Consider the following 12,874-nt stretch of genomic DNA (forward strand, 5'->3'; position numbering starts at 1 on the left):
TCCTCCTAGACCTGTCCTCTGCCTTCGACACAGTTGACCACTGCCTCCTACTACAGATCCTCTCTTCCTTGGGGGTCAAAGACCTTGCCCTATCTTGGATCTCCTCATACCTTGCCAACCGTACATTTAGTGTTTCCTACTCCCATACTACTTCTTCATCTTGCCCCCTCTCTGTTGGTGTCCCTCAAGGCTCTGTCCTAGGACCCTTACTCTTCTCAATCTATACACTCGGCCTGGGACAACTCATAAGGTCCTATGGCTTCCAGTACCATCTATATGCAGATGTCACCTCTCTGCTCTCCAGAATCCCAGAGTGTCTATCAGCCATATCCTCCTTCTCCTCTCGCTTCCTCAAGCTCAATGTGGACAAATCTGAACTAATTATCTTTCCTCCATCTTGCATATCTTCCCTACCTGATCTATCTATCAAAATAAATGAAATCACACTTTCCCCTGTCTCCAAAATCCGCTGCCTCGGAGTAACCCTTGACTCTGCCCTGTCCTTCAAACCGCACATCCAAGCTCTCGCCACCTCCTGTCGCCTCCAGCTCAAAAATATTTCCAGAATCCGTCCTTTCCTCAACCCACACTCTACCAAAATGCTCGTGCATGCCCTAATCATCTCGCGCCTCGACTACTGCAACATACTCCTCTGTGGCCTACCTTCTAACACTCTCGCACCCCTCCAGTCCATGCTTAACTCGGCTGCCCGATTAATTAATCTCTCTCCTCGCTACACTCCTGCTTCCCCTCTTTGCAAATCCCTTCACTGGCTCCCAATTTCTCAGCGTATCCAGTTTAAATTACTAACACTGACCTACAAAGCCATCCATAATCTTTCTCCTCCGCATATTTCCACACTAATCTCTCAATATCTTCCGTAACGTAATCTCTGGTCCTCCCAAGACCTCCTCCTCTCCTCCACGCTTATTCGCTCCTCACCCAATCGCCTCCAAGACTTCTCCCGAATATCACCCATCCTCTGGAATTCAGTGCCCCAACACATCCGGTCATCCACTACTTTTGGATCCTTCAAAAGAAACCTGAAAACCCATCTCTTCAAAGAAGATTACAGCCTGTAAAGACCACACGGCCACCTCAACACCATTGGAGCTACTGCAACCCTCGACCTACTGTCTCCTTCCCCATAATCCTGTAGAATGTAAGCCCGCAAGGGGAGGGTCCTCTTCCCTCTGTACCAGTCTGTCATTGTTAGTTTTGTTTACTGTAAGTGATATGTGTATTTTGATGTAACCCCTTCTCATGTACAGAACCATGGAATTAATGGTGCTATATAAATAAATAATTATAATAATGCTAATTCTCATCTCATTTACCGACACTGAAATCGGCATTAGCAATACGGCGGGAGATATTCATTCCATCATATATTCAGGACACCAGTGATGTACTTCGGAAATTGGCAGACATACCTCATGAGACAGATATGTGGTTAGTAACTTTTGATGTTGAGTCATTATATACATCAGTTCGACATAATGATGGCATCAAAGCAGTTAGGAGTTTTCTCCATATGTCTATTAGTGACAATGACTTAATTGAATTTCTTCTTACGTTATTGGAATATGCCCTCACACATAATTTCTTTATCTTTAAGGAAATTCTTTACCTACAATTATAGGGGACTGCTATGGGGGCTGCGTTTGTGCCCTCATATGCAAATTTGTTTCAAGGCTCATAGGAACGTACCATCTTTCTAACTAATGTCATCCCTCTGATTGAGAAAGTGTGCATATGGAAGCGCTTTATTGATGACATTTTTGTCATCTGGCAGGGATCTGAGACTGGCCTAACATCATTTATCCAACAACAACACCCTGAATATCAAATTGACATGTAAATATAGCCAAACATGCATTGATTTTTTGGATACCAAAATCTACAAGGGAGAGGATGGATTCGTACACACCGAGGTGTTTAGGAAAGAAACAGCAGTGAACTCAATATTACACGCTGCCTTGAAACATCCCAGACCTCTAAAAGGATAGTATTCCTTATGGGCAGTTTCTGAGAACAAAGAGAATTTGCTCAACTGAATCATCTTTTGAGACGCAATCTTCTGAATTGGCTCATCGATTTGCACAAAGAGGATATTCCAATCGGGTTATCCACCAGGGGTGGTCTAAAGCATGTAACAAACAGAGGACCGAACTATTGAACTCAAAAACGCGTCCACCAAATTCGACCACAGTAAGATTCATATCAACCTATAATGAAAAGTGGAAACCCATGAGACAAGCTCTTTCAAAGTTCTGGCCCATTATCATGAATGATCCAATCTTGGCCAAGAGTATCCTGTTATGGTTCTCAATGGCAAGAGAACATAGCCCAGCAAACAAAAGAACTAGCTCTTGGAAGGATGGAAACTAAACTGACCATGAACTAAACCTGCCGCACAACTAACAGTAGCCGGGTAGCGTTGCCTACGTTTTTTATCCCTAGACGCCCAGCGCCAGCCGGAGGACTAACTAATCCTGGCAGAGGAAAATATAGTCCTGGCTCACCTCTAGAGAAATTTCCCCGAAAGGCAGACAGAGGCCCCCACATATATTGGCGGTGATTTAAGATGAAAATGACAAACGTAGTATGAAAATAGGTTTAGCAAAATTGAGGTCCGCTTACTAGATAGCAGGAAGACAGAAAGGGCACTTTCATTGTCAGCTGAAAACCCTATCAAAACACCATCCTGAAATTACTTTAAGACTCTAGTATTAATTCATAACATCAGAGTGGCAATTTCAGATCACAAGAGCTTTCCAGACACAGAAACGAAACTACAGCTGTGAACTGGAACAAAATGCAAAAACAAACGAGGACTAAAGTCCAACTTATCTGGGAGTTGTCTAGCAGCAGGAACATGCACAGAAAGGCTTCTGATTACAATGTTGACCGGCATGGAAGTGACAGAGGAGCAAGGCTAAATAGCGACTCCCACATCCTGATGGAAACAGGTGAACAGAGTGGATGATGCACACCAGTTCAATTCCACCAGTGGCCACCGGGGGAGCCCAAAATCCAATTTCACAACAGTACCCCCCCCTCAAGGAGGGGGCACCGAACCCTCACCAGAACCACCAGGGCGATCAGGATGAGCCCTATGAAAGGCACGGACCAGATCGGAGGCATGAACATCAGAGGCAGTCACCCAAGAATTATCCTCCTGACCGTATCCCTTCCATTTGACCAGATACTGGAGTTTCCGTCTGGAAACACGGGAGTCCAAGATTTTTTCCACAACGTACTCCAACTCGCCCTCAACCAACACCGGAGCAGGAGGCTCAACGGAAGGCACAACCGGTACCTCATACCTGCGCAATAATGACCGATGAAAAACATTATGAATAGAAAAAGATGCAGGGAGGTCCAAACGGAAGGACACAGGGTTAAGAATCTCCAATATCTTGTACGGGCCGATGAACCGAGGCTTAAACTTAGGAGAAGAAACCCTCATAGGGACAAAACGAGAAGACAACCACACCAAGTCCCCAACACAAAGCCGAGGACCAACCCGACGCCGGCGGTTGGCAAAAAGCTGAGTCTTCTCCTGGGACAACTTTAAATTGTCCACTACCTGCCCCCAAATCTGATGCAACCTCTCCACCACAGCATCCACTCCAGGGCAATCCGAAGATTCCACCTGACCAGAAGAAAATCGAGGATGAAACCCCGAATTACAGAAAAAAGGAGACACCAAGGTGGCAGAGCTGGCCCGAATATTGAGGGCAAACTCCGCCAAAGGCAAAAAAGCAACCCAATCATCCTGATCTGCAGACACAAAACACCTCAAATATGTCTCCAAGGTCTGATTCGTCCGCTCGGTCTGGCCATTAGTCTGAGGATGGAAAGCAGACGAGAAAGACAAATCTATGCCCATCCTAGCACAGAATGCTCGCCAAAATCTAGACACGAATTGGGTTCCTCTGTCAGAAACGATATTCTCCGGAATACCATGCAAACGGACCACATTTTGAAAAAACAGAGGAACCAACTCGGAAGAAGAAGGCAACTTAGGCAGGGGAACCAAATGGACCATCTTAGAGAAACGGTCACACACCACCCAGATGACAGACATCTTCTGAGAAACAGGAAGATCCGAAATAAAATCCATCGAGATGTGCGTCCAGGGCCTCTTCGGGATAGGCAAGGGCAACAACAATCCACTAGCCCGAGAACAACAAGGCTTGGCCCGAGCACAAACGTCACAAGACTGCACAAAGCCTCGCACATCTCGAGACAGGGAAGGCCACCAGAAGGACCTTGCCACCAAATCCCTGGTACCAAAGATTCCAGGATGACCTGCCAACGCAGAAGAATGAACCTCAGAAATGACTCTACTGGTCCAATCATCAGGAACAAACAGTCTACCAGGTGGGCAACGATCAGGTCTATCCGCCTGAAACTCCTGCAAGGCCCGCCGCAGGTCTGGAGAAACGGCAGACAATATCACTCCATCCTTAAGGATACCTGTAGGTTCAGAATTACCAGGGGAGTCAGGCTCAAAACTCCTAGAAAGGGCATCCGCCTTAACACCCTTAGAACCCGGCAGGTAGGACACCACAAAATTAAACCGAGAGAAAAACAACGACCAGCGCGCCTGTCTAGGATTCAGGCGTCTGGGGGACTCAAGATAAATTAGATTTTTGTGGTCAGTCAATACCACCACCTGATGTCTAGCCCCCTCAAGCCAATGACGCCACTCCTCAAAAGCCCACTTCATGGCCAAAAGCTCCCGATTCCCAACATCATAATTCCGCTCGGCGGGCGAAAATTTACGCGAGAAAAAAGCACAAGGTCTCATCACGGAGCAATCGGAACTTCTCTGCGACAAAACCGCCCCAGCTCCGATTTCAGAAGCGTCGACCTCAACCTGAAAAGGAAGAGCAACATCAGGCTGACGCAACACAGGGGCGGAAGAAAAGCGGCGCTTAAGCTCCCGAAAGGCCTCCACAGCAGCAGGGGACCAATCAGCAACATCAGCACCCTTCTTAGTCAAATCAGTCAATGGTTTAACAACATCAGAAAAACCAGCAATAAATCGACGATAAAAGTTAGCAAAGCCCAAAAATTTCTGAAGACTCTTAAGAGAAGAGGGTTGTGTCCAATCACAAATAGCCTGAACCTTGACAGGATCCATCTCGATGGAAGAGGGGGAAAAAATATATCCCAAAAAGGAAATCTTTTGAACCCCAAAAACGCACTTAGAACCCTTCACACACAAGGAATTAGACCGCAAAACCTGAAAAACCCTCCTGACCTGCTGGACATGAGAGTCCCAGTCATCCGAAAAAATCAAAATATCATCCAGATACACAATCATAAATTTATCCAAATAATCACGGAAAATGTCATGCATAAAGGACTGAAAGACTGAAGGGGCATTTGAAAGACCAAAAGGCATCACCAAATACTCAAAGTGGCCCTCGGGCGTATTAAATGCGGTTTTCCACTCATCTCCCTGCTTAATTCGCACCAAATTATACGCCCCACGGAGATCTATCTTAGAGAACCACTTGGCCCCCTTTATGCGAGCAAACAAATCAGTCAGCAGTGGCAACGGATATTGATATTTAACCGTGATTTTATTCAAAAGCCGATAATCAATACACGGCCTCAAAGAGCCATCTTTCTTAGCCACAAAGAAAAAACCGGCTCCTAAGGGAGATGACGAAGGACGAATATGTCCCTTTTCCAAGGACTCCTTTATATATTCTCGCATAGCAGCATGTTCAGGCACAGACAGATTAAATAAACGACCCTTAGGGTATTTACTACCCGGAATCAAATCTATGGCACAATCGCACTCCCGGTGCGGAGGTAATGAACCAAGCTTAGGTTCTTCAAAAACGTCACGATATTCAGTCAAGAATTCAGGAATCTCGGAGGGAATAGATGATGAAATGGAAACCACAGGTACGTCCCCATGCGTCCCCTTACATCCCCAGCTTAACACAGACATAGCTTTCCAGTCAAGGACTGGGTTATGAGATTGCAGCCATGGCAATCCAAGCACCAACACATCATGTAGGTTATACAGCACAAGAAAGCGAATAATCTCCTGGTGATCCGGATTAATCCGCATAGTTACTTGTGTCCAGTATTGTGGTTTATTACTAGCCAATGGGGTGGAGTCAATCCCCTTCAGGGGTATAGGAGTTTCAAGAGGCTCCAAATCATACCCACAGCGTTTGGCAAAGGACCAATCCATAAGACTCAAAGCGGCGCCAGAGTCGACATAGGCATCCGCGGTAATAGATGATAAAGAACAAATCAGGGTCACAGATAGAATAAACTTAGACTGTAAAGTGCCAATTGAAACAGACTTATCAAGCTTCTTAGTACGCTTAGAGCATGCTGATATAACATGAGTTGAATCACCGCAATAGAAGCACAACCCATTTTTTCGTCTAAAATTCTGCCGTTCACTTCTGGACAGAATTCTATCACATTGCATATTCTCTGGCGTCTTCTCAGTAGACACCGCCAAATGGTGCACAGGTTTGCGCTCCCGCAGACGCCTATCGATCTGGATAGCCATTGTCATGGACTCGTTCAGACCCGCAGGCACAGGGAACCCCACCATAACATCCTTGATGGCATCAGAGAGACCCTCTCTGAAATTCGCCGCCAGGGCGCACTCATTCCACTGAGTAAGCACAGCCCATTTACGGAATTTCTGGCAGTATATTTCAGCTTCGTCTTGCCCCTGAGATAGGGACATCAAGGCCTTTTCCGCCTGAAGCTCTAACTGAGGTTCCTCATAAAGCAACCCCAAGGCCAGAAAAAACGCATCCACATTGAGCAACACAGGATCCCCTGGAGCCAATGCAAAAGCCCAATCCTGAGGGTCGCCCCGGAGCAAGGAAATCACAATCCTGACCTGCTGAGCAGGATCTCCAGCAGAGCGAGATTTCAGGGACAAAAACAACTTGCAATTATTTTTGAAATTTTGAAAGCAAGATCTATTCCCCGAGAAAAATTCAGGCAAAGGAATTCTAGGTTCAGATATAGGAACATGAACAACAAAATCTTGTAAATTTTGAACTTTCGTGGTGAGATTATTCAAACCTGCAGCTAAACTCTGAATATCCATTTTAAACAGGTGAACACAGAGCCATTCCAGGATTAGAAGGAGAGAGAGAGAGAAAGGCTGCAATATAGGCAGACTTGCAAGAGATTCAATTACAAGCACACTCAGAACTGAAGGGAAAAAAAAAAAAAAAAAATCTTCAGCAGACTTCTCTTTTCTCTCCTTTCTCTGTCAATTAATTAACCCTTTTGGGGCCGGTCAAACTGTTATGGTTCTCAATGGCAAGAGAACATAGCCCAGCAAACAAAAGAACTAGCTCTTGGAAGGATGGAAACTAAACTGACCATGAACTAAACCTGCCGCACAACTAACAGTAGCCGGGTAGCGTTGCCTACGTTTTTTATCCCTAGACGCCCAGCGCCAGCCGGAGGACTAACTAATCCTGGCAGAGGAAAATATAGTCCTGGCTCACCTCTAGAGAAATTTCCCCGAAAGGCAGACAGAGGCCCCCACATATATTGGCGGTGATTTAAGATGAAAATGACAAACGTAGTATGAAAATAGGTTTAGCAAAATTGAGGTCCGCTTACTAGATAGCAGGAAGACAGAAAGGGCACTTTCATGGTCAGCTGAAAACCCTATCAAAACACCATCCTGAAATTACTTTAAGACTCTAGTATTAACTCATAACATCAGAGTGGCAATTTCAGATCACAAGAGCTTTCCAGACACAGAAACGAAACTACAGCTGTGAACTGGAACAAAATGCAAAAACAAACGAGGACTAAAGTCCAACTTATCTGGGAGTTGTCTAGCAGCAGGAACATGCACAGAAAGGCTTCTGATTACAATGTTGACCGGCATGGAAGTGACAGAGGAGCAAGGCTAAATAGCGACTCCCACATCCTGATGGAAACAGGTGAACAGAGGGGATGATGCACACCAGTTCAATTCCACCAGTGGCCACCGGGGGAGCCCAAAATCCAATTTCACAACAGTATCCCTACAATACCAACCATTACGTACAGGAGATCTCAGAGCTTGAAAGACATGCTAGTTCATAGTCAGTATAAGGGTGTTACTTCGGACAATTATTTTGATTCCAACGGACCAAAATGGGGATTTTTTTCCCTGCAGAAAGTGCCTAGCATGTGCTAATATGGATAGGGCTAAGGAATTCACAAATGCACATGGCAATAAGGTGTTTCAGATCACTCACAATATCACACGTGGGACAGATCATGTGATATATTATGCCAGCTGTCCTTGCCCGTTGGTATACATTGGCATGACTACGAGACAACTTATGTCACGGACATGTTCTCTGGTAAGCATCCTATCTAATGCTCGTGATATTAAAGACTTGACATCACTTAAACCAATACACCGCCACTTTAAGACTGTCCATAACTGTGACCCTAGCTTATTAAAGGTAATTGGTATTGATCGGATCATCAAAGATTCAAGGGGTGGTAATGTTAAAACCAAATTGGCTCAATTAGAGACCAAATAGATCTCTAGGATAGGCTCACTTCAACCTACTGGATTGAATGAGGTTATGAGCTTTGCTCCTTTCCTTTAAATATATTTTGGGATTAGATGGTGCTTTTTGAATTACTGTCCCTAATAATAAAAATATATTTTTTAAGTATATTTTTTTAATTTTTCTTTTGCTAAAAAAATTTTCCTCATTGGATTTATTTATTTGTATTATTTTTATATTCTATGTATTAATTGTATGTTTTTTCTTTTTAGTCTTATTTTAGTTTTACCGCTTTGATGAATATTGAGCGGTTGCTGTATACTTCACTCAAGTTGCTGCACTTTGCCAACCCATCTTCACCCTTGATCAAGCAAAAGAATTATAGTTATGATTCATGATTATATTGGCATATTTAATACTTTTTATTGAATATCACGTTGGTTGTAATTTTTGTTTTGTATGCACTTAGCCCCTTTTATGTCCATTGCATGCTATTGTATACTTGGGTATATTAATTGGTATTTCTTTTGGCACTGTTTCAACAGCATAATAATAATTTTTTCACTCATGTTGTTGCACATTGCTACCTTATCTCTTCATCCCTGACCAAGTAAAAGAATAACATTTATGATTATATTATAACATATAGTATATATTTATATTTTTTTTTTATTTAGTAGTGTTTGCATTTTTATTGCTTTGTATGCATATAGCACTTTTTATGTTCATTGTATGTTTTTGCATATTTAGGCACACTAATTGGTATTCCTTATTGGCACTGTTGCATCAACATAATAATAATTACTTTTTTTCTGCATAAGTATTTCTTCCTCTTTGTTTAAACAGCCTCTTCTTTATCTGTACACGCTCCTGTTTTCCCCATTATATAACTATTAATCGGGTTCACATTGCGCACCTTATATCAACATCTTTTCCGGTCTTTTTTCTTCTGCAGCGGAGTGCGCTTGCGTCTGTCGGCCTGACCGGGTTGCCGTGGTAACGCGTCCTTATGCCTCATCCTCTCCCGCCCTTCTCCTGACGCGTCGGAGATGGGCAGCAGCTGATGATGTTGGATGCCGGACCCGCCGCTTCCGGCTGTGTGCTTGAAGGACGCCAGCACCATATCACCGCTACATTTAAATACCTGGCCCCGCGTTTTGTCCATCACCACGACCCCCAGGAAGAAACTACGTGCGAAACGCGCGTCGGGGTTTCCGGGCCTCCTATTAGTCCATATCAACGCAGGTAATAATATGGTATCACTACCTCCTTGATCTGTACCTGGCATTTATCAATGGCTTTTTTTTATACCTACCTCTACCTTGTAATTTTGCACTTGCATTTCACTAGCAAACCATTTTATCTTGCTATTTGACTATGAGGCACTAGTCCCTTATTGAAAACCCTTTTTTAGGATTTTTCCTTTTGACACTTTATACTGATATAGTTCTTGGATCACGCACTTGCACTTTAATAGTTGATTAGCTTTGATCCTATAGGTAGTTCATTGACAATCCAGAGCCTGCTGTTTCATTTAATTGTTATACATATTATTGGCATGGTGGCCATTTGAATATTGTATTTTCTACTTGGATTATGTTATGGATTATATGGCGTTCACTCTGCCTTGTTTTTGAGTCCCTTACATATACTAATTATGATTTGTTGAATTTTAATTTAGTGTGAATAAAATATTTTATTTTTTATTTTTTTGGTCTTGTATTTCCCTTTTCCTTTGTATCTATTAATTTTGGAAATATACTACCTGATGTATTTTGGTCTACAATTTTTGGGTATTTGAGGATCCGATATTGTAGAGACCTGAATGAGAAGAAGATGAGCCGATGTAACATCATAAAAATCCTGTGTAATCATACAATTACTGGAGATAATAAGGGAAACATATGAGATTTATTATTTTACAGTATTCAGTTTTCTTCTTTACATCTACTAATAAAACCTATATATTTAGGCCACAGACAACAAGCAGTTTCTTCCTCGGAGTCGGCAGCTGAATACGTTCCTCATAGACTCATCTTCCATAACGCTAATTCTCGTCTCATTTACCGACACTGGAATCGGCATTAACAATACTACAGGAGATATTCATTACACGGGACAGGAGAAATAACGACTTCATGATGAGGACGACATCTTCATCTGCTACTGCGGCTCTAGAAACATATTTGTCCAGAGTCCGTCACTGACTCCATCACCACCGGCCTCTATATGAAGGTTTCCCGTCTTCCCCGCACTGTAATCTTCTATCACGTTAGATCTCAGGTCTGATTCACACACAGAAGTTTGAGGCTTTTATAGGAGATTTTTTATAAAAACACCAAGACAGGAGTTATTTGATGCCAAAGTCTCCATGTAGGCTTCCATATATTACATGAAAAACTCCAAAAAAGGTGTGAAAATATTCCAAAAATAACTATAGTGAAGTGTTGAGGCACCAAATAGAAAGTTTTTACCCAGCATGTGGACACATTGAACCAATGTTACAACCTCCAGTATATTAAACCTTCAGGGTGGTTCATATACGTGAGGCTATTTATAATCAAGACAATGGAATGAAGAAAATCTGCACTCACCCATTTTAGAAGATACTTCAGTCCTTTTTAATTTTCATTTGATTCAGGACAATGACAAAAAGTGCAACAGTGCTAGCAGCATGGCGGCAGGTTCAGTGATTTCCCAAAAAAAAGACCTGACGGACAATGAACGTTTCAGGCTTAATTTGCGCTTCTACTGGTCCATGTTCCACTGGACTATGAGCATGGACCAGTAGAAGAACTGAATCATCTTCTAAAAGGGGTGAGTGCTGACTTTCTCCATTCTGTTATCTTGAATACAAAAATAATATTGAGGATGGTGGTACTGTGAGAACATTATACTGTGTGTGGGGGCCAAAAAAGGGGCACCATACATACAATGAGAGTAATACATGTTTCCTTGGTTCCCGTCTTTCATAGTCGTTTGTATCTATCAGTTGAAAAGAAACAAAACCATTGTGATTCTTATAAGGAGACAACACAAACCCCCTAAATATAACATTTTATAACAACCCCACAATCTGTGACTCTTCAGGGTAAATCGCTCTCTCACCATTGGATTAGAGCTGATACTATGAAGCTAAAGTGACTAAACAGACTTTCTGTCACCTCCATAAAGGGGCACTTTTCCGTGTTTGTCAGAGCTGTTCGAGGATAATTAGAGGTGATAGTTTCCCCCAATTAGAAGGGACACCTGTGGATATTGGGGTCTTTACCTGCTGTTTTTTTAATAAAGTAGTATCCTATACACAAGCTCCACATATTACACATGTAAAGCACCACTTGCACAAACATATCCAGGGTTTTGAAAGATAAAATAAAAATGGCCCATTCGTCAAGACGGCATTCACCAGAGGAGTCATACGCTTTCCTTGCCTCCAAGACGGATTCAGCCAGTGAGGAAGATCCTACATTCCTTTAGCCCTCCTCAACTAGTTAAGGCCCGGTCTCACATAGCGAGATCGCTGCTGAGTCACAAGTTTTGTGACGCAACAGCGACCTCAGTAGCGATCTCGCTATGTGTGACACGTACCAGCGACCAGGCCCCTGCTGTGAGATCGCTGGTCGTGTCGGAATGGCCTGGGCCGTTTTTTGGTCGTTGAGGTCCCGCTGACATCGCTGAATCGGTGTGTGTGACACCGATCCAGCGATGTCTTCACTGGTAACCAGGGTAAACATCGGGTTACTAAGCGCAGGGCCGCGCTTAGTAACCCGATGTTTACCCTGGTTACCAGCGTAAATGTAAAAAAAAACAAACAGTACATACTCACCATCTGATGTCCGTCAGGTCCCTTGCCGTCTGCTTCCTGCTCTGACTGAGATCCGGCCGTACAGTGAAAGTACAGCACAGCAGTGACGTCACCGCTGTGCTCTGCTCTCAGTGTACGGCGGCACTCAGTCAGAGCAGGAAGCAGACGGCAAGGGACCTGACGGACATCAGATGGTGAGTATGTAGTGTTTGTTTTTTTTTGGCAACCAGGGTAAACATCGGGTTACTAAGCGCGGCCCTGCGCTTAGTAACCCGATGTTTACCCTGGTTACCCGGATGCTGCAGGGGGACTTCGGCATCGTTGAAGACAGCTTCAACGATGCCGAAGTCGTTCCCCTGATCGTTGGTTGCTGGAGAGAGCGGTCTGTGTGACAGCTCCCCAGCGACCACACAGCGACTTACCAACGATCACGGCCAGGTCGTATCGCTGGTCGTGATCGTTGGTAAATCGCTATGTGAGACGGAGCCTTTAGGAATGAACCCCAACAAGGCACACTAGGACCCAGGCAACCCCTCCA

At 43.7% G+C, this 12,874-nt stretch overlaps 1 protein-coding gene across 1 annotated transcript in view; it reads right to left on the reverse strand.

Annotated features, from left to right (window-relative positions):
- The window catches only part of LOC143766487 (uncharacterized), a 416,280-nt gene that overhangs the window by 84,770 nt on the left and 318,636 nt on the right, over window positions 1-12,874 (reverse strand). The window lies entirely within an intron of this gene.

The sequence above is a fragment of the Ranitomeya variabilis genome, chromosome 4 (genome assembly GCF_051348905.1).
Source record: "Ranitomeya variabilis isolate aRanVar5 chromosome 4, aRanVar5.hap1, whole genome shotgun sequence".
NCBI lineage: Eukaryota > Metazoa > Chordata > Amphibia > Anura > Dendrobatidae > Ranitomeya > Ranitomeya variabilis.